The sequence below is a fragment of the Sitophilus oryzae genome, unplaced genomic scaffold, assembly GCF_002938485.1.
Source record: "Sitophilus oryzae breed Bouriz unplaced genomic scaffold, Soryzae_2.0 scaffold_177_pilon_pilon, whole genome shotgun sequence".
NCBI lineage: Eukaryota > Metazoa > Arthropoda > Insecta > Coleoptera > Curculionidae > Sitophilus > Sitophilus oryzae.
The window spans coordinates 660678-683005 of NW_022146479.1; the positions used below are offsets into that span (position 1 = coordinate 660678).

Consider the following 22328-nt stretch of genomic DNA (forward strand, 5'->3'; position numbering starts at 1 on the left):
GAATATTCTAATTTTCCACAAAAAAATAAACGATTCTAGAAGCTTTGTGTTATTTTATTTATTTTTAAATTTGTATTAATTACTCACTGAAACTATTATTATACACCTAAATTAGCAAATTTTTTGAAAGAATATTTAAAAAAATATATGTAGTAACAAGTAGCCCACCACAAGTTTGTCCATCCCCAGCAAGTCTTGGCAGGTAAATTTAAGTTTTATATAACAACTATACATATAGATTTTTTATCACTAGAATTTTTTTTATAGTTTACAATTATTTTACATATTTGATAACAATACTTTATACATTTTTTTACATTTAAATATATAAAAAAATGTTTATTGCAGAAATTGTATTTGTCTTATTATAATTCCCTACGTCACTGGAGAAATCCATGCTGAGTAGCATTATTTATAGTTTCAAACATTAATTATAATACAGGATATTGAAAATACTACTTGGAATTATTAAAAATAGTTTGGTTTGGATGTGGTACAAAACATATTAAAAGCATTTTACATATTTTTACTGCTATAATGAAAAAAATGTACATTTTATGACTACAACATAACAAAAGTTGTGTATCGACTTTTACCTGTAAAATGTAATTCCAGTCATTTTTTCTCGCTTCAGCCTTTGCAGCCATACGCTGAACATCTCACCATACTAAACAACACAGTTTATAAATTTAAAACAAAACGGTATTCACAAAAAACCTAAAAATTCGCTTGGTGTCACCTCGAAATCTTGTCACCAAAGTATGGCCGCCGATCAAATTTTGGCCTCAAAAATTTTTTGGTTGGAGAATATGCGTGTTAGCTGTCCCCTCTCGTGTTAGCATCCAAAAATCGAAATAAAAATGAAACTTTTACACCCTGTATCTCCGAAACTGAGCATTTTAGTACATACATTTATACGAACTTTTTTACTTATATTTATCTGCAGAATATGCTGCCGAAGTTTCCGGAATACAGTTCGGGGACCACCCTGTATAATATTAAACAATGAATAAAATAATTAAAATAATAATTACTATTATTTATGTCTATAGCAAAGACTACACTCTATAATCTGCCCGACGAGAGGATACATGTAACAGTTGTGTCTTTGGATGTCGTCTTTTATTTTAAGTATTCGGTACCATAGCAATAATTCTGAAATAATAGTGAAGTAAAAAATAAAGCTCCTTTAGGCCGACTTTTCTAAAGTACAGTAAACGTTTGATGTTGATTGTTCAAAATATTATAGCCGATAACCGATGCTTATGAAACAACAGTTTGAATAAAGCAGCTTCCATTATCAAATCGCCTGTGCAAATTGCACAAGTTTAATTCAGTTACACCAACTTTAATTACTCAGATACCTTTAATTACTGGCTGGCTATACAGCGTAGTGACACCGGAAAGTACAAAGGCATGTTAAATAATAGTAAAAAAGTAATAAACCGCTCATGGCCCAAGTTAATTCAATAAGTTAAGTTTCTTAAAATTAATGAATGACTGGTCATAGTGGTCATACTATGATGCATGCGTGCAATAACTACGAATATTACTGAATTAAGAAACAAGTGGTTGTACTAAAAAATGCTGATATTAGACATATTGCTATAAAACAACTGTAAATTGTAGAAATCAGTAAAGTTCCTTTTTCTACCTTTAAACTCAGCACAAAAATTAATTGTGAAAAACCAAAGATTTTAAACATATTAAACCTTTATAATAAATGTCTTATTTTATGTCCAAGAATCCAAAAATTAAATAAAATACCGCTTATTCTAAAGTAAAGCACTTTTACACCAAGCATAAAAGTACGAAAATATATTAGTAAACTGACATAAAGTAAAATAAAACACTATGACATAAAGTGTCAAATTCAACGAGCGTAACCATAGTTTCTCGATATATAATTGCATACAAGGTATTTTAAAACTTTTTATATTATTTGAACGTTTGAAATTGTTTAAAAAATATTTATGGCGTTTAAAAAAATGTGGAATGTTCTATTCGGAGTAAAAATGATTTTTTGTGCCTCGGCTGTATGTCGTCATCGTAGAGCCTTGCCACAAAAAGTGTCATTTTTACTCCTTACAAAACAATACACTATTTTTTTTCCTCTTGTAAAGACAATCCGGGGACATACTGTAGATTAAAATTTAAAACACATTTCTTTAACTGAGAATGTCAAAAGTTGACATACATATGTCATTCTACTCAAGAGTGTCATTTTTTATCGAATAAAGTAAAAATATACCGAGGGTGCCAAAAAAATCAAAAGTTGTCATCATTTCCGGCGAAACAGGAAGTGACCGAAAATAATTCAATACATCAATCAATCCTTTGTTATACATATACTGACATAACAAATCTCGTTTTTTATCTGAAAAAATAAAAAAGTTACAGGAGTGAGCCACTCTTGAGATGCCCCAGGTATATTATAAACCTTTCCTATCAAATATGGAATTAATAAACCCGCGTATAAGCAAAACCGCGTAAAACAAGAAATTGTCATATACACCTCCCTAATGATAAAATTATGGTCTTGTTTCAGAAACGGCTGATTATAATTGGCAACATCGCAGCTATTAAATAGGTACCTTTTAATTATTCTGCAATAATTGCTTGCAATGGTATGAAGTCTCTACAATTTTTTCTTGTTCTTACCCACTAATTATCAGTATTCTAGCTTTTTTTCTAGAGGTATTGCGTGAATTTCCCATAAGAAAATCTTTAAAAAAAACATTTAAACTGTGCTGGTGGTATTAAAAAACAGAAATGACTAACAATTAATTAAATTAAAAATGATTTAAATCGTCTCAACCTGGTATTTTAATGTTTTACTGGAGAATATCCAGAATCAAAATATTTAGAGGTAGCAGCTCTATTTTTAGGAACATTTGAATAATATGCCAGGAAATAGAATAATAAATTAATTGTCTATTAATATACACGGTGTCCCATAAATATAGGAATGCAAATTACAGGTACCTCGCAAACCAGAAAAGACACAAATATGATTAAATTAACATAAGTTGTGCCATACTGAACTAGGGTTGCCAACAGTCCTCTATTTTAGAGGACAGTCCCCATTTTGGTCGTACTGTCCTCTTTTCTCTCGCGTATCGAAAAAGTCCTCTTTTTTACACACCAAACCATATTGACAACAGCATGTCCGTTGTTAGCTCCACTCCTACGCACAGAAAAGAAATATTAGTGGATGCTTTAAGGAAAGTAAAAAAGATCATTATCCGTATAAGGTTTACATAACTTTTGGGTAAATTCTTGACATTTGAGCGAGGTTTGAACATTTTTTCGCCTGTCCCTTTTTTTACACTCGCGTCCTCTATTTTTAATTTTGTAAGTTGGCAACCCCATACTGAACCCTGCAACGTCATGTTTTGAAATCTAAAAATCCGATTACTAATTTTTAATTTTAAAACCCATAACTAAAATTTGATTTTTGTATTTCCTCGTTTTTTTTTCCTTCAATTAGAGAAAGACAATAAAGTCCTCCTCTGCTCTGGAGCTACTACTAAAAGGAAATAACACTCCACTAACTGGACCAGAACCGTTCTGCTTTTGTTATTGCAATGTTCCAAGCGGAAACCGATTTAAAGCTGAACTCAAGAACCTGAAAGACTACATCCGTAACCTGGAATGGGAATCCCCCAACGGTCTCCTCCTCCTAGGTGCCTTCTCTATTGAGGTTGGCGATTAATATGGCGTATGACTCTCTGTCCAGAGCTTGGTGAATAAGAGTGTTTCCGTCGGTGTGGGTCCAATCTCTTATGTTACGTAGCCATGATTTCTTTTTCCTCCCTATGCTACGTTTTCCATCGATTTTTCCTTCTATTATGAGCTGTATTCCTTCATATTCTGAGTGCCGCATTATATGTCCAAGGTAGGAAGTATTTTTGATTTTAATTGTGCCTGTTAGGTGTGGACGAGTTTTCATTCTGTCTAAAACTTCACAATTTGTTTTGGAGGTCCAACATTTCAAAAGCATTAAGGCGTTTGATGTCTTCTTGTTTTAGTGTCCATGTTTCCATATTGAAGTAAGGGCCATATATAACATTTTAATATTCTTAGCCTCGTTGGTATAGTGATGGGCAAAACTGTTATTTTTAGATAACAGTTGAAACTGTTATAGTTATTTATAAAAACAGCTTAAAATAACAGCTTAAAAATAACATGTTTCTTTATTTTACTGCTAAATATCTGAAAGAGTATGAGACGCTCACCGCCAGGCGTATTAACGCAGTTGCAAGTTGCAACAATGACGGGCTCGGTGGTAGTATTTCCAGGGTGTCAAAACATTTCTAAATATCGATTGTTATCTAAAATACCTCTCTAAAAACGGTGGTTATTTACAAATAAGCGCTGTTTACAAATTGCGATATAAAAAGCCAAAATTCCGCCACTCGTCTATACCTACACATTGCGATCTACCTACGCCCTGCCCCTCGATCCGCATAGATCCTGAATTGCGTAGCAGTGTACAGGGTGCATCTCACTCGATGGGCGAGAAGCTCTTAGTTATGATTTTACCATTTGCGGTCAAAAAATAGCAATATAAGAAAATGTGTAGTATATTCTTCATAAGTAAACCAACTACACACTAGAGTTCGAATTAATTTTACACTTAAACTAGTGTGTACCCGCGACTTCGTTCGCGTCAAAATTAATAATTTCTAATGGTGATGATAAAGCAAAACAAGAATTTCCATTGACATACAAACTGGATAAAATTTTCTCACATTTGCCAAAAAATAAGCTTTCTAACGTCGAGCAGTTTAAGCAGAATCGTGGTTAATCAATTACTTAACTTTTTGGAACACCCTGTATGATTTTTTAAAAAATTTCAAAATATGTAAAAAAAACAAAATAAATTATGCGTGTCCAGGCGTTTTCCCGAAAGACTAACCGTTTTTTAAATAACAAATATTGTAATATTTGAGGGGCGTTTTCACCCTGTTGGAATTTGAGATTCGAGAAACCCCTCCTTATCGAACCTCAACCCCACAGTCAGTCCGTTTGCAAAAAATCAGCTTTAAACGTCCAGCAGTTTAAGCAGAATAGTGATTACTCAATGGTCATATTTTATGAAACACCCTGTATATATTTTTAAAAAATCTTAAAATATGTAAAACAACATAATAAAATATACGTGTTTTAAGAGTTTTTCCGAAAAACTCACCGGTTTTTAAATAAAAAATATTCTAATATTTCAGAGTAGTTTCACCCCCATAGAATTCGAGTTTCGAAAAATCCCTTCTTATCGAACCTCTACACACTAAAGTCAATCCGTTTTCCAAAAATCAGCTTTTTACGTCAAGGGCTTTAAGCAGGATCGTGATTAATCAATGACCAGATTTTTCAAAACACCCTGTATACATTTTTAAAAAATCTTAAAATATTATTCTGAAATTTTTTCAGAATAAATAAATACCTAAATATTGAAACTTAATAAGTAAGTACTGAACCATACAGCGCCATAATATCTCGACCTCCGTCCGTTATGCTCGTAACAGGTTGAAACAGAATGTATCTAAAACAACTGATGCGTTATTCCCCAACCTGTTTCGAACCTCCATCGACAATCGACCGATGCAGCAGCGTTCCTTTCCCACACCGATTATCTCGATCGCCGCCCTGTTATGCTCGTAACAGGTTGAAAAACAACATATCTAAAATGACTGCTTCTCCAACCCGTTGCGAGCCTCCATCGACAATCGACCGATGCAGCAGCGCTCCTTTCCCACTCCTGTTATCTCCACCGCCAGGCGTTATGCCCGCAACTGTTTCAAAAAACCTGCTTCTTTTATATCCTATTATTTTTAAGCTGTTGTAAATACGACTATCGACGGTATCGACCGAAGCAGCTACGTTCGCCGCAGCGCTTTCCCCACTCCGTTGTCCGTTGTCTCGCCGCCTGTATCGATGGTTGACGAAATAACATGTTTTCCATCCATACTAGTTGTTTTTTGGAATTGCTTCGAGCAGCATAGAATTTCGTGGTGATGTAGAGCGCCGACTTCGTTTTTCGTTTCACGAGCGGCCGATCTCTACGTGTCGTTATTTTATATCTGTTATTTTTTAGAAGTAGTAACGGTTGCGTTATGTTATTTATAAATAATTGTTATAAAATAACAGATAGTTAAATAACAACCCATCACTACGTTGGTATAGCTATTCTGGGATGGCATAAGAACTTCCGCATGTTGAGGAAACCAGCCCTAGCTATTTCTATTCTTCTTCTGATTTCTTTGGAGTGGTCTAGCTGGCTGTTTAATTCCCTGCCCAAGTAAATATAACTCTGCGTGGTTTCGAGATGGACGCTGTTTACCATTATGTCGGTATTTTCATTGTCTTGCGGATGTCTGTCGACAATCATAGGTTTTGTCTTGGCGGTGTTAATCTCTAGACACATCCTAATACTTTCTTCTGTCAGTTTGTCCATCAGGGGTTTGCAGCTGGTCTTCGGATTCTGCTAATACCACGGTGTTGTCTGCATATCTTATATTATTTATATTTTTTCCATTTATTTTATATATTTGGCATAAAAGACGGCCGACTTACGACCGAGAAAAATCAAAGATTTTCCTTGATTTAAGTAAGAACAATCTTCGGATTGTCACGAGGTTTCTAACAGGACACTCCCCAACGAACACCTCAGTAGAATAAGGCTGAGAAACAAAAACGAATGCAAATTCTGTGGAAAAAATGGGGAAACACCAGAACACTTTATCTCTGAGTGCACCGAGACGAGAACTTTGGTATGGCTGATGTCGAAGATGGAGAGCTGGTCTCAAATACTGGCTTTTGTTAAAGCCATGAGACTGTATTATCGATGATAATGAAGAAAGGTGACCACACAATAGATCTGTAAGGTCGCGGTGATTAACTCCCCTCCTAAACATTCTACATTTCCTCATTTCAAAATTAATATAACATGTTAGATTCTAGAAAGTACCAACATAATTATCTTTTAACCAAGATTTAGGACTTGCCGTATAAAAAGTAATGTCCAAGAGATTGTCTGAAATAACTATTATTGGAACACACATTTTTTTTCCTTTCAATTTTTTTTATGAAAGTCATTCTCGGTCAATTAAATAATATTTTTTATTACCTTATAATAGAATTGATTCATATCCATATAGATATTAATAATAAATGCATTTTTAATTGTTGATAAACGGCGGGATAGCTTATGTCTTCATATTCAATGATTCTCTAGGTTTAGAAATTTAAAACATTAATGAATCCTCAAAGCGGTTTAAAGATAGGATATGAACAAATAAATACTCAGTAGTTTGTTGCCATTTAAGAACTAAGTTCCAAATAATTTTCGAGAGAATAGAAATCGTAAATATATTTAATTAGCAATATACATATCATTGCATGGTGAAATTTAACCATATTGATTGAAAATACTTAAACGGCAAATCCATAAGTAGTGTCTCTAATAATTTTATTCGATACTGCTTAAATTTCTATTTTCTTAAATTATCTAATTAAGCTATTAGCGATTTTCGTATATTATGATTTCTAATTTTTAGTAATTATCAGTGATAATGAAAAATAATTGGAAAAGGAAAAATGACAACACCACATTTGTTAATTTACAAGTTAGGGCTTTGGAGGTTTTGCTTTATTTACATTTGTGTGAATATATTTAAGAATAAAGGAAGTGCATATAATTGCGGAAACTATCGGGGAATTTCACTACTGGCTATTGGAGGAAAAAATCCTCCTAGAATCGCAAACGGGCTTTCGCACCAACCGCGGTACCGTTGATTCCATATTCTCCATCCACCAACTACAGGAAAAAGTAAACTTTATGTTGTATTCACTGACCTAACAAAAGCCTTCGACTCTGTAAACAGAGATGCACTTTGGGCAATTATGCAAAAATTCGGAGTACTCAATAAATTTCTTACAGTGTGTAAAAGCCTCCATAACAACAAGTCTAGAGTATCACATCATGGATCACTGAGCGATCCCTTCCTAACAAATACAGGAGTTAGACATGGATGCGTCTTAGCGCCTCTCCTATTCAACATATTCATGGCAGCGCCAGCGCTCTCTATTACAGTTGCTGATCAAGATGAGATTATATGCTGATCGGCGAAGCCTAACAGTAACCATCAAAAGTCGATGCATCAAAGAGAAGCCGACCCAAACGTCGATTTTTTTCGAAGGAATGACCCTTTCAAATTGAAGACATTCAGCTTCACCATGAACGTCAAAAGGCTGATCGGCATAGAGAAACGCGCCTTAACGTATCAATATTTTGGATTAACTTTCTTTAAATGAAAGAAACATAATATAGATTATAGGACTACCTTATGGTTTTTCTTTTTTACTTAATTAATGTTTTTAATACAATCTGAAATAAAATTGAAAAGTTTTTGCAAGTAAATGTCATCGAATATCTAGGCCATTGACACTACCTTGTCTTAGTCACGGTTCTATTCCAGTGGTTACCGTAATTTTCTAGAAAATACCGATATCAGTGTATTTGGTGTATATTCTAAAAGAAAAACGAATGCTATCTCATCAAACTTTTAAGTATTTTGATGACTTATTTAATGCTTTTTCCAGGAAACATAGAGTAACAAAGTTAAATGTTAGAGTCTCCACAGACGTTCACTTCACTAGCACAGAGTGACTGAGCAGGCCAGTTTGTACAATTTGACCTGTACTACATTAATAGTTTCAGAACAATTTTTCTACAGTGAAAATGGCTTCTCGAGACACGACTTCTTTTTCCCTTTTACTCTACTACCACATACTACTTACTTTTATTTACCATAGATACGACAAATTTTCTTATAATTCAATAAATTGACATAAAAACTGTATATTTTTCAGTTCGACATTTTGTTTCAAGTTAATAATAGACAGAAGTTTGTTTATGAATTGAACAAATATAGGTTGCCTGCACAAATCAGGATTTCACAGAGGGCCCTTGCGAAAAAACTGAGCGTTTGTGGAGGCCTTTAGATTATACTTGTTTCTGGGACTGTTCTGTCATAGCTGTGTGCTAATGCAATTGTCGAAAGAATTTGCCAGATATCATCCTATATTTGACGAATTGTATATAACAACGATAAAGTTTGGACCCAACCTATTCAGTAGGTTGCCTATCAACTTATGGTCTTTTTTTACACTAAAATTTTTGCAATCCCATTCCTACCCCCTATACCATCCTGGACAGTGGATCTGTGTGGTCTGTATTTTAATGCAATCGACAGGGATAAATACAGGGTGAGTTAAATAAATGCAAATATTTTCAGGGCTGGTAGATCTCGATAAAAGAAACATATTTTCTCTCAACCGTTTTTCAAATAAGTCCAAAATAACCGAGTTATTTAAGTTTGAAATTTAAAAAAATGATTTTTTTGGTAAAATTTTGAGAGCCACCGGATTTTTTCTGTATTTGCATCCCTTTTAGTGCCGTAACCATAGAGTAAAGCTGTAACTATGGTATAATATCAGAGATTAAGAATTTATACCGTGGGAAAATTTGCGGTGAACAGGCAGTTCTAAAAAGTTTTCGAAAAATATACAGAGAAATTTAAAAGAAAATGCACGATTTTCAAGATAGTTTTTTTTTTGCGAAAAAAACTCATAGACGTGTTCCTGGGGTCAAAACATACCACCCCTGAAAATATTTGCACTTATTTAAGACTCACCCTGTATAATAAAAGACGGGTTGACAGACAGAGAGACAAAATAAAGAGCCGCATACATGTGTTGTTCGTTTTTACGTGTGTAGGGACATGTGTGTAGAGAAAAATAAACTACATATCTTGAAAACTTTCATGTATACTACTGAAATGAAGATAATACATCTAAGCTAAATATAACCTATAACAGCTGTAGTAAAATGAGTAACTAATTGTGAAAAATAAAGTTCCAACCCTAGATGCAACATTTTTCATAAACGCCGACTTGTGCGGTTTGAAATTTTGGTGCAAAATCCAGCAATACCGCATAGAAGAAATGTTTCAACCAAACTTTTATCTCTTTTTAAAACATTTGATTTCTCACTAAGCAACATCACTGCCTTACACGTTAGAGATTAACAAAGATTAACTAAGTAAAATTTTCAGCAAAATAAATGAAAAACTCCTTACTTGTCTTACTGTTACACCCTACAATTAAGCTTTTAAGCATTTCATTTAGTTTAATGACCTAAAAAGAACACGAAAAAGAGAAATGTCTGGACCGTAACCGTCCCAGCAAAGGACAAAGTTGAAAAACACCCGGCAACAACGTAATCAATGAACTGCTGACGTCACGACTCGAGTATTATTCTTTAACAATTTCACGGAAACATTTAAGAGGCCCGATTACGCCAACGGTAAATTTTAAATTGTAAATTAAACGATATTTTGCCAGATTTCAAAGGAGGATCAAAACAATCGATTTGACTTTAATGACTAGCAATAAGTAATCTAAAGAATTTACTTCGTATGTCTTACAGAGAGACACAGATGATAAATTATTCTGTAATAGTTGAGTATGAATTAATACTAGTAATAATCCTAGATTATGTTTATTCATATGAAGAAACTACAAAATAGATATCTTGTATGGTTTTATTTGATTTTTTCACATTGGGTGCAAATATATTCCATAAAGGATCGAAGCGATATAAATTAAAAAGATGAGAGAGTGAATCAAGCAAATGTGAATTTGCAAGAGGCTTCTATGAAATTTGTAACAAAAATGATATTTATACCACCTGAGTGAATCAAGCAAATGTGAATTTGCAAAAGGCTTCTATGAAATTTGTAACAAAATTATATTTATACCACCTAACAGTGAAGTAGGAGACTAATCAATTTGACAGTTGTTGTCATTTATTATACATTATGTATATTATTATTATTATTAATTTCCCTGTATATTTTTCGAAAACTTTTTAGAACTGTTTGTTCACCCCAAATTTTCCCACGGTATAATTTCTTAATCTCTGAGATTGCCATATAGTTACGGCTTAACTCTATGGTTACAGCACTAAAAGGGATGCAAATACAGAAAAAATCCGGTAGCTCCCAAATTTTTTTCAAAAAAAATCATTTTTTTTTTTAATTTTTTAAATAATAATATTTTTATTAAGGTTATTTTGGAATTATCTGAAAAATGGTAAAAAGAAAATATGTTTATTTTATCGAGATGTACCAGCCCTGAAAATATTTGCACTTATTTAAGACTTACCCTATATATTACGTTCATTCCACTTTGAACTGAATATATTTAGATTATACAGGGTGGATAAGTTAATTAAATGCAAATATTTTTAGGACTAGTAGATCTCGATAAAAGAAACATTTTTTCTCTTTACCGTTTTTTAAATAAATCCAAAATAACCGAGTTATTTTACTTTGAAAATTTCCAAAAAAATTAATTTGTGTTTAAGCTTAATAACCACTATATCTTTTCTGGATTTTCTTTCTCGTAAATTTAATCTACTACGTTGTTGCCATACTGACAGGAAATTAGGGTTCCCAACTTGAGCATCGGCGATTCCGGGACAATTATTTTTAAGCTTTTAAATAATTGAAACAAGACATTAAATATTAGAAAATAAAATAAATTATGTGTGCAGTACACATTTTTTTAGTTTCCAGGTCCCGGCCAAGGCAAAACTTTCGCCGGGACAAACTTTCTGATTCCTGGTTAATCCCGGCCAAACCGGGACGGTTGGGAACCCTACAGGAAATGATGTTTTTTAACTAAAACCTCATAATCGTGTTTCTGTGGTTGAAATGTACTACCCTGTATATTCAGCCATTTGTTTAAAACAAAAGAAAATAAATTTATTTTCAAATTATATTAAAAACAGTCAAAAAATGGTTTCAAAATCCTTTTAAACAACAAAAATATTCGTTTATCGCAAAAACAAAAATTTACTATAATTAAATACTTATTAATGAAGAATTACAATAACAAAAACAAAATTACAAATGTTGATGGTGTCATTTTGATTGCAAAAAAAGATAAGTCAACTGAAATATGAACGTTTCACTTTTAAAATATAGTAACTTGCTTAAATATGATGTAACGAAAAAATAATATCGTGAACACTAGATATTCTTCATTAGAATGTACCGTTTGATCGGAAAAAAAAATCAAAGTGGTCATTGAAATGACAATAGAAATAATATTAAATTTCGGAAATGAACCGTCAAATCTAATAACATCAGCTTGTAGAGCAGAAAAAGTGATAATAGGAATATGAATTTTTTATTGTCATATCTTTCCCAGTATACCGGGTGCGTCTCGAAAGTGGCTCACCCCTATAACTTTTTTATTTTTTTCAGATAAAAAAACGAAATTTGGTATGTTAGTATATGACATAAATGAAGATTGATTGACGTATTCAATTGTTTTTGGTCACTTCCTGTTTCACCGGAAATTACAACTTTTGATTTTTAAACGGCACCCTCGGTATATATTTACTGTATTCAATAAAAATAACACTCTAAATAGAATGATATAGCATAATATGTCAACTTTTGACATTTTTGCATATGGTTTATTTGAAATTGTAACATGCGGTTCATAACGACAATAATTTGACTCGAAATACCAAGTCTGTTGTACCAAATTATTCGAAAAAAATGATTTTTCCAAATATGCTAAAGAACCGCCCTTGTTCCGTTTGAAAAAATTGAGATATGATTAAAAATATGACTTGGGCATCTTTTAACCGGCCAGAACAGACACGAAAAACATTAGACGATCAAATCTATTTTTTCAAGGCTCCTTGGTTAAAAATTAGTGTTTTTAACACAGCCATGGCACTCTAGATTGAAATATAAAATACAATTTCTTTTAAACAAAAACGTCAAAAGTTGACATATGATATGTCATTCTATTGTAATAACAAAATCGAAAAAATTGATTTTTCCCAAATATCTTTGAAAATAATCGGAATGTTTTAGATTTCGAAACATGTCATTGTGGGTTTTAGCAAGACAGAACTTTTCTCCAATTTAATCATCTTTGTACCTCCTCTGATTTTCGAGATCCCTTTAGTGTGCCTTAGTATATGGGACACCGTATCTATAACTGAGTGAAAGAATGTGCGGACTAACACAAGAGTAATTAGCCGGGTTTGTTGTCCTTCTAGGTCAAATAAAAAAGCCGAGCGTGTTAGAAGGAAAGGAAAAATAAAAACCAAACAGGATACGCTGTAAGTGTCAGCGTCCGCTCGAAATAGGAACAGTATTCTTTCAAATTACCAGTGGCGCTGTCATTGTTTATTCTCCATTCATCTATTTACAAATAACAAGAGGTTTAGACAACTACTACGTCTTGGTAGTAAAATAAGACAATAAACAATATCTAGACATGCTGTTACGCATAGAAAAATTATCTTGAAATAAGATGATGGCTTCCTCTTCTGTACGGTATGTGACTCAAATCTACTGACATGAAAAAATATAAAAACAGCAGGTTCTCTTACAAATAATATTCCTTAATTTGGGGAGAACTTGCTACTACTGGCAACGCCGCTTTTTTTAGAGGCGGGAAATTTAAAAATCAGTGCATATATCCTGCAACTAAAACACACCTTTGACAATGCCTGAAGATTGATTAAAACATTATTTGCAACGTTTGAAAAAAAGTATATTCTATTCGAAGCAAAAATCATGTTAGTTAGGTATGACGTCGTTGATGTGACGCACTTTTCGGCTTTATGAAATATAGAAATTTTATAAGGACTAACCAACGCTATCCACCCCACCAAATAACCAACTTAACCAACGCAACTAACCTCGACACTGATAAAAAATATAAACAACAAATATAAATTAGTAAAAATCAACCAACCCCACCAAATAACCAACTAACCAATGAATTAACACCCTCCAAATAACCACGCTAACCAACCCGCCAAATAACTAAACGAATCCAACTAAAAAGAGTGAAACCAATGCAATAAGATCACTATAAGCAAAAAAAATATAAAAAGGTGTTGGTCGGCGTGAGATTTGAACCACGGACCATTCGCTTACGAAGCGATAGCCTCAGCCACTGACCCACAGGTGCTATTGCAAAATGCTTAAGGCTAGGCATTACTTTCCGCCGACATGAACGACGTCACAATATCTATTAACGGCATTTTAGTAGGCTACCGTTTAACGGCTGTTTAAGTACATCGAAAAGTATAATTTTTATTCCTAATAAGAACAATACACTATTGGTTCAGGAAAATAGTATTAAGTCGAGAATGAAATCGAATATTATCTAATGGCAAAGTGTAAAGTACTTACTGCAGATCAAAATGTCGGTAGAAATTTGGAAAGAACTATATAGAAGATAAATTGGAGTAGGCAGAAGTTATCTTGATCAACATACAGATGTTTCAAAAAAGATATACCTAAAACAGCATATTTTCTGACAACGATCATAGATTCTCGGGAATGAAGATATTTTGTCTAATATCAGAACTAGGATCTATCTGCACTAGAATTTGTGAATGAAATGTATTCGAACAGCAGATTTTTGTCACTCGTACATAAATTTCAACATAAATCTCTACCGTTTAGAGTGAGCTCTAATGGATTCACACGAAATTACTTCAAAAATTGGTCCAACATTTTAATCGATAGATATGTAAGTAGGTATTAATAGTTTTATAACATTTACCATTTACTTATTTTTTCATTTATTAAAAGTATTTAAACGAACTTTAAGAAATGTTTTTATAGTTTTCAATTTCAGAAGAAAAAATTGGAGCCGGAAGGCACGTATAGCCGCCCATAATTGATATTTTTTTTATCTCAATAACTGCGACTTTGACTGATTTTGATGTTATTACAAATTTTGTTGCAAATATTATTCATAATCTTAAATTGAAAACCGCGTTTCGCTAGCTACTGTAATTTTGGAGTTACTTTTAAAATTTTAACCCCCTCCCATACCCCCTTTCCAACCCCCCACCCCCACCAAAAACTAATGGCCGGATTCTCGGGTGCCACAGTTTTTTGGTGCCAAATTTGGTTAAAATCGGTTTAGCGGTTTTTGAGCTATCGTGTTACAGACTGACAGACAGACAGACGGACAGACACCATGAAAATATTTTGTGTTTAGGCCATTTATGACCCAAATAACTCATTTTGAGTGAAATTAAAAAAACTTTTTTTTGCCGATCTTAATCGATCTGTTATGGTCAGCTAAAAAAGACAAAAATAAAATTTCTAATAATCTTTTATTTCAAACTAATTTTTTGTTACTAACATTAATATCAATGACAAACACTATTATAAACGTTACTTTACAAATTATTCTCTTATAACTAACCCTTCCTTACTAAACTACACACTGACCATCTTTAATATTTTCAATTTACCAACCCCTTTACATTCCAAGGGCTTCCTCCCTTACCAATATGCACGAACTCGATCCCCAAGACTTTCAGAAAGAACTAAAAATAGTTTCTGACGAAAATGACTGACTTCCAAATTTTCTGGCCGATAAAAATAGCTCGTAAAACACGAAAATAAATACCTAAAAGTCGGAGTGAGTGAGTAGGAGATATAAAGAGAGAACATTAGTGGCGATAGGTCAGTAAACTCAACGATATCAAAAGTTTTATGGGTGTTCTTGTTTACAAAGAGACAAGCCACTAAAAAGGTGCATTGCATACAGGTACTTAACAGGGTTGCCAGACTTCCTAAATTTCGAGAGAATCGCCCTGTGTTTTTGTCATAATATATTTAATTGACTGTCTGGATGGAGGTAACTCGTATTTGGACAATTGCCAAAAAAATGGAAATACAAAATATTTTATGTATCAAGGGCAAACAATAATTGCATAGGTACTACAGCGTAAGTACTATAATGTAGTGTATAGACAGTACAACATATTACATTTGACAATGATAAAATCATAGGTTGACATTTTACTGGTTTGCATTGTTATCTGCTCAGTTTTTAATTTAAAAATAGATGCAGTTGTTCTTAAATTACTTAAAATCGGTTTGTCCAAAATTGTTCAAATTTGGCAAGCGAATTCAGCATAGATAGACCTTTTAAAAACCTATTTACGACCAAGTTGTAAAATTAACAATGGAGCCAATATTTAGACAGGTCAAAACTTGTATGAGATTTCCTGTTTCCAAAGACGATGCACCACCTGGTATATGCCAAAGGAATTTTTCGAAGTATATAAACATCCAATGACACGATATCACTTTTACTCTAAGATTAAAAATATTCCTTTTTGTCCGAAGAAAAAATCGTTAAATTAATATTAGATAAAAAAATCTGTTTGCGTATTTGCCAGTCAGTTTATTCATGTTCCTCTAGTTTTCTATACAAAAATAACATTTGCACCATATGCAACAAGTAGTGTAAAAATCAACTTTTATAAGCTTTTATTTAACTTGCTTTGTATGTATGTTTGTTCGGGGCAAATCTTGTAAGCTAAATTAGAACCACTTCCTTTGATTGTAATGAAATTATACATTTTTTTTTACAAGGCATGACCAGAATTTTTGACAGCTGTTAAAATGGCGCCATTTTTGAGGTTTTTGATTTTTTAAAATTCTATTATAAAAAAATTTATTATAATATAGGTATATTGTGGGTATATACATATGAAAAAAAATATGTGGGCGGCTATCTTGAAAAAATGACAGTTTAATGACATGTCAAAATTTCGAAGTGAACCGATTTTTATAAAAATCGACATAATATATATATATATATATATATATATATATATATATAGGATGGCCATGGGCTAAAATGAAAGAAGAAAAATTCAGCTGTCAGAATTGACAGCTGTCCAAAAAAATTTCAAAGTTGTCCGATTTTGATAAAAATCGATATATTGGATGCCCCCTACCCCATAGTCGGTTTTCGTTTTATTTGTCTCACATTTGAACTGTCAAGTTTGACAGCTGTCGTTTTTTTAAGTTCTCCTTTGTTAATGAAAATCGATATACATATTATTAGGATGCCCATAGAAAGTTATTTAAGAAAAACCAGCATAACTAAAAAGTAAAAAATAAATTTTAAGAAAAAGAACTTTTTAAAACAAGCTTTTATTTAAATACACAAAAAGAAAAAAAACTTTTTTTTAAAATTTTTTATTATGAACTTTATAACGTCAGTACATAATTTTAATATTATATTAAGTCTTGTCGCGAGATTTGAGTGTACAGTTGCACTCATAAAAACCTGGTACGACAACTTTACTTTAAGTATATACAATATATATGACAATCTAAATCCTGTGTCTACCCTGTCTCATTTTGAAAGTTTGTCTTATGATACACCACTAGAAAAGGAATTACAAGATAAAGTTGTCGTACAACTGTACACTCAAATCTCGCTACAAGCTTTTATATAATATAAAATTATGTAATGACGTTATAAAAGTTCATAATAAAAATTTTAAAGAATTTTTTTTCTTTTTAGTGTATTTAAATTGCTAAGGGCATAAAATCAGTTCTATGAATTGATTTTTACAACGTTGTAGCTGGGGGGGAGGTAAGGGTGGGGGGCGTTGTGACTCCGCCCCATAAAAAGTATAAAAATAATATATTCTTCCGTATTACACGTGCGGACACAATCAATGCAAATACGTATGTGGTCCCAGTCCGCATTTTCTTTTCGAAAAATCGCATAAAAAGAGGGAGTAATTTAATTTTTCTATGAAATATATTTTTCTTCAAATGGCATCGGCGGCGGCGGTCCGTGTGTGATATCAAAGCGCGTGCCGAAGTCAAAAGGTGCCGACCAGATATAAACTAAACAAGTTATATTCGGAAGTGCACATCTAGACAATGGAAATAATTTTTGTATAATTATATTCTTCACTTTTGAAAATTTCCGAGCCGTTAGGCTTTTATATTTTCCTATAACTAAAATATTGTGTTTTGTAATATCAAACTCATTATCTTATAGGTATAAAAATGTGTGTGTGAAACACAAAAAATTATATAAACAGCAGTACAGCAGTGTGAAGCAAAAAAATATAAATAATTACTATATCAATAGGTATATACCGTATGATAAAAAAACGGCATCCAGTTGGCTTGGAAATAAACATCAATGACATTCCCCATATAATTTTATATATAAAATGACAGCGAACTTCATTTCATAGTCATCGCTGACGCCGTTCTTTTTTCGGTCATATTGTATCTTTTAAAAGATTTAAATCTTTTTTAAAATAACTTAAGTCGTTAAAAAAAGATTTAAGTATTTTAAGTCATCTTTCGAAATAAATGAAATGACTTAAGTCATTTGATTTATCGACTTAAAAATCAAATGACTTAAGTCACTAAAATGATTTAAGTCAAAAAAAGACTTAAGTTTTCTGTGAGCTTGCAGCTCTGCTAGAGATGCTTTGCCATACTGAACAACACCATAGACAAGAAAGATAAACAACACACTAAAATAGGTGCAAAAACACGAAATAAAATTTAGTATGAAGTGCAGTTTTACACGGAGCGGAGCATTCGCTCAAACCGTCCGCGCTGATCGTCCCTGTTGTACCGTTTCACATGGAGCGGGCCGTCCGGCGTCCGCGCGGACCGTCCGTTTATTGAAGAGGTACTATGAGCTTGTATGAGTATTTTGACATGGGCGCGGATGGTCCGCCCGTATGATTTCGTCCAACAGCCATCCGTCGATCCCTTGCTTCGACGGATCATCCGCGCCTATGTGAAAGTATTCATACATTCAATACTCATGGTACTTGTTCAACCAATGGGCGATCTACAGGTGAAAGTACTCCGTCAATTCTTAAAAATACACACAATGGTCCACGATGGTCCGCACGTCCGCTCCATGTGAAACAGCACTCAATACTCAATAGTATTATAAAAACGTCCCTTCGATAGTACATAAATACGGCAGCGCGCAGAGGTAAAAAGAACCATTTTCTTATCGTCTATCGAATCTACGTATTATTTTCTTAGCGCAAAAACGGGTTAATATTTTATAGCTTTTTTGCCCTGAATATTTTGTCGAACCATTTTTGCGCTGATTAATATTCGATTCACTTTTGCCCAAAGTTGTGATGTATATGCTATTTTTGATCTTAGAGAAAATTTAAACCCACTTTTGCTTTGAACAAAATTTTATCCCACTCTTACTTTCGACCTCTCAGATAGACCTTTTAAAAACCTATTTACGACCAAGTTGTAAAATTAACAATGGAGCCAATATTTAGACAGGTCAAAACTTGTATGAGATTTCCTGTTTCCAAAGACGATGCACCACCTGGTATATGCCAAAGGAATTTTTCGAAGTATATAAACATCCAATGGCACGATATCAATAGATAAAGTGTGGCAAAAAACCTTTATAATTTAATAAGGTTTACAGTACAAGCATTAAAAAGAAATACGAACATTGTATAATACCGAACTAAGTTTGTATAATAATCATATACGATATTTGTTTATGAAACTTTTTTTTTAAATCAGTAACATCATAGCATTTCTCTGTTTAGATCTTGTTTGTATATCTGAGATACCTCCGTTTGTGTCTATTTTATTGTCTGAAAAAATAGCATACAATATCCTGAGTAAAGTTCAAAAATATAATTTTTATTATTTACAGGTAAATCTGAAATAGGGCGAAATCAGGCAACACTGTCTGACACCTGACGTCACTTGAGAGCTATAAAGTGCATCGTAAATGATTTTTTGCACTTCTTCAAAATTACGATGTTTGGAATCTACACCAAAAAAAAATGCGTATCCGTAAATAATAAATAACATAAATTTGTTTGTTTTTATTTAGTAAACTTCGACTTAACTGAAGAATACATAATATTTCCATTTTAACAATACCGAGTGCATCTCAAAAGTGGCTCACCCCTATAGATTTATATTTTCAGATAAAAAACGAGATTTGGTATGTTAGTATATGACATAAATTAGGATTGATTGGCGTATTCAATTGTTTTTGGTTACTTCCTGTTTCACCGGCAAGGACTACAACTTTTGATTTTTTTAAATGACACCCTAGGTATATTTTTACTTTATTCAATAGAAAATAACACTATGAATAGAATGACATATCGTATGTCAACTTTAGACATTTTAGCTGAAAAAATCGTATTTTAAATTTCAATCTGGAGTGCCATGACTGTGTTAAAAACACTCATTTTTAATCAAGGAGCTTTGGAAAAATAGTTTTGATCGTCTAATGTTTTTCGTATCTTGTCCTGGCCGGTTAAAAGATGCCCAAGTCATATTTTTAATCATATCTCAATTTTTTCAAACGGAACAAGGGTGGCTCATTAACATATTTTGAAAAAGCATTTTTTTACGAATAATTTGGTACCACAAACTTTGGTATTTTGAATCAAATTGTCGTTATGAACCGCATGTTGCAATTTCAAATAAACCATATGCGAAAATGTCAAAAGTTGACATATATGATAATTCAGAGTGTTATTTTCTATCGAATAAGGTGAAAAAATACCGAAGATGTCATTTGAAAATCAAAAGTTGTAGTCATTTCCGTTATTCAGTTAGTGGTAGTCAAAAATAAAAAAGCTATAGAGGTGAGCCACTTTTGAGACACACCCGGTATAGATAATTACAGCAAAATCTAAATATGCATATCCAAATTAGCCTTAGGGGCCACATGACATTCTGTGGTTTCTATCCCAAACTATCTGCAAACTATACAAGGACCAGTAGGAAAATATAACAATGAAAATCTCAACAAAAGGTCAGGTAAGATTCTTTTTGAATGATGCATACCTCAAATTGACTAGTTTACAGAATAACGTAGCAAGTATGAGAATTTTTTTTCTATATGCCACATCATAACTCAGAGACCAGAGATTTGGTCATTTGTGATCAATGTTTTCCATTTCAAAGCCCACTGTAACGCCTTTTTTATCGTATGTTATATTCTATGAACAAAATAAAGTTTTTCATTGAAATCTGAATTGAACTCTGATAAATTCAATTCAACTAATCTTTGAATATCGACAATAACAATGCGTATAAAAGAACATTATTTTTATTAATTTATAAGTTTGAGAGAATATCCAAAAGAAAGTTCCAATAACAAAAATAATAACTAAAACAAAAATCATTCTAGCTAGTGACTTCTGATCCCAAATTTTAACCAGTTTTTAATTCTAGAAAATTGAACGGTCAATAACCTATTGCAAAAATATAAACAATGCCTACCTACTTCTAATTGTATCTACTAATTGTAAGTTAAATAAATAACTGCCAAATAATTAGTAACTTTTATTTAGTACTAGGTATTCCTCAATTGTAAAAATATTTAAAGGGTGATATTGGTTTAGGTACCTACCTTGCATACAGATTTCATATTTAATGCATTTTTTCATATTATTATACTTAAGAAAATTTTGTACAGCTTTTTAAGTACACCAAAAAGAGAATATAATATTATGACAGTTACATTTGTCTTCTCTCGCTGGACATACTTTATATAGAACTGAGATATATTTTTACCTATTCTTTAGCCATATAAACTCAAAAATACTGTAGTCATTTAAATAATTAGGTATTAATGTGGTTCATACACACATATGACTTATTTTTATTGATGAAATGTATAAATCACCAGACAACAAAAAAATTACATGTATTTCACTCTCTGATAAAATCAAGCATTTCAAAATTGCAATAAACTACTAGGTATATCCAGGAAAAGTACAATGGTGTTATTGTATTAGTGTAAAATTCTTGAAATGCATATTGTTCCAAACCATTATTAAAGGTACGGACATTTTCTACAACCTTGATTTGCACAGTCTGTGAACAATTTAAAGAACCCATACCTACATAACCTCATTTCAGTCTCCAGCCAGTAAAAATAGCAAGATTAAAAATCGAATATTGCAGATATTTTTTCGAGCGATTTTGCAACAATGTGCTCCCAAATAATTCAAACAAACTTTCTAATTTTAACTTTTGCGTTAGCCCGCGGGCTTGTTAACGTTTAATAATAACAAACAAGGATAAATTGTTTTTAAAATTATCGAAAAATTCGAGAAGCACGAAATTCCTCAACTGAGATGTCAGGACTAAAAATTTCGGAGAATTCAAACAAAAGAGACGTTCCAGGTGAATGCATTATGACAGGCTAGAAGTGTTTTTCGTCGAGACTACATCGACATGAAGGTCAGGTGAGCATCAAATAAAAACAAAAGGAAATAATCGATAGACTTACCTACACACGACCTAAAATCCGTACAAAGGTATTAAGTGTATTCGCAAATATTTTTATGGGTTTTTTTCAACGGCAAAATGGTGAAAGTTGCACAAAAACGAAGACGAACAATAGAGCTT

The 22328-nt window shown here is 32.5% G+C and overlaps 1 protein-coding gene across 9 annotated transcripts in view; it reads right to left on the reverse strand.

Moving 5' to 3' along the window:
* LOC115882274 (ankyrin repeat and KH domain-containing protein mask) overlaps window positions 1–22328 on the reverse strand; it is a 105716-nt gene that overhangs the window by 82410 nt on the left and 978 nt on the right. The window lies entirely within an intron of this gene.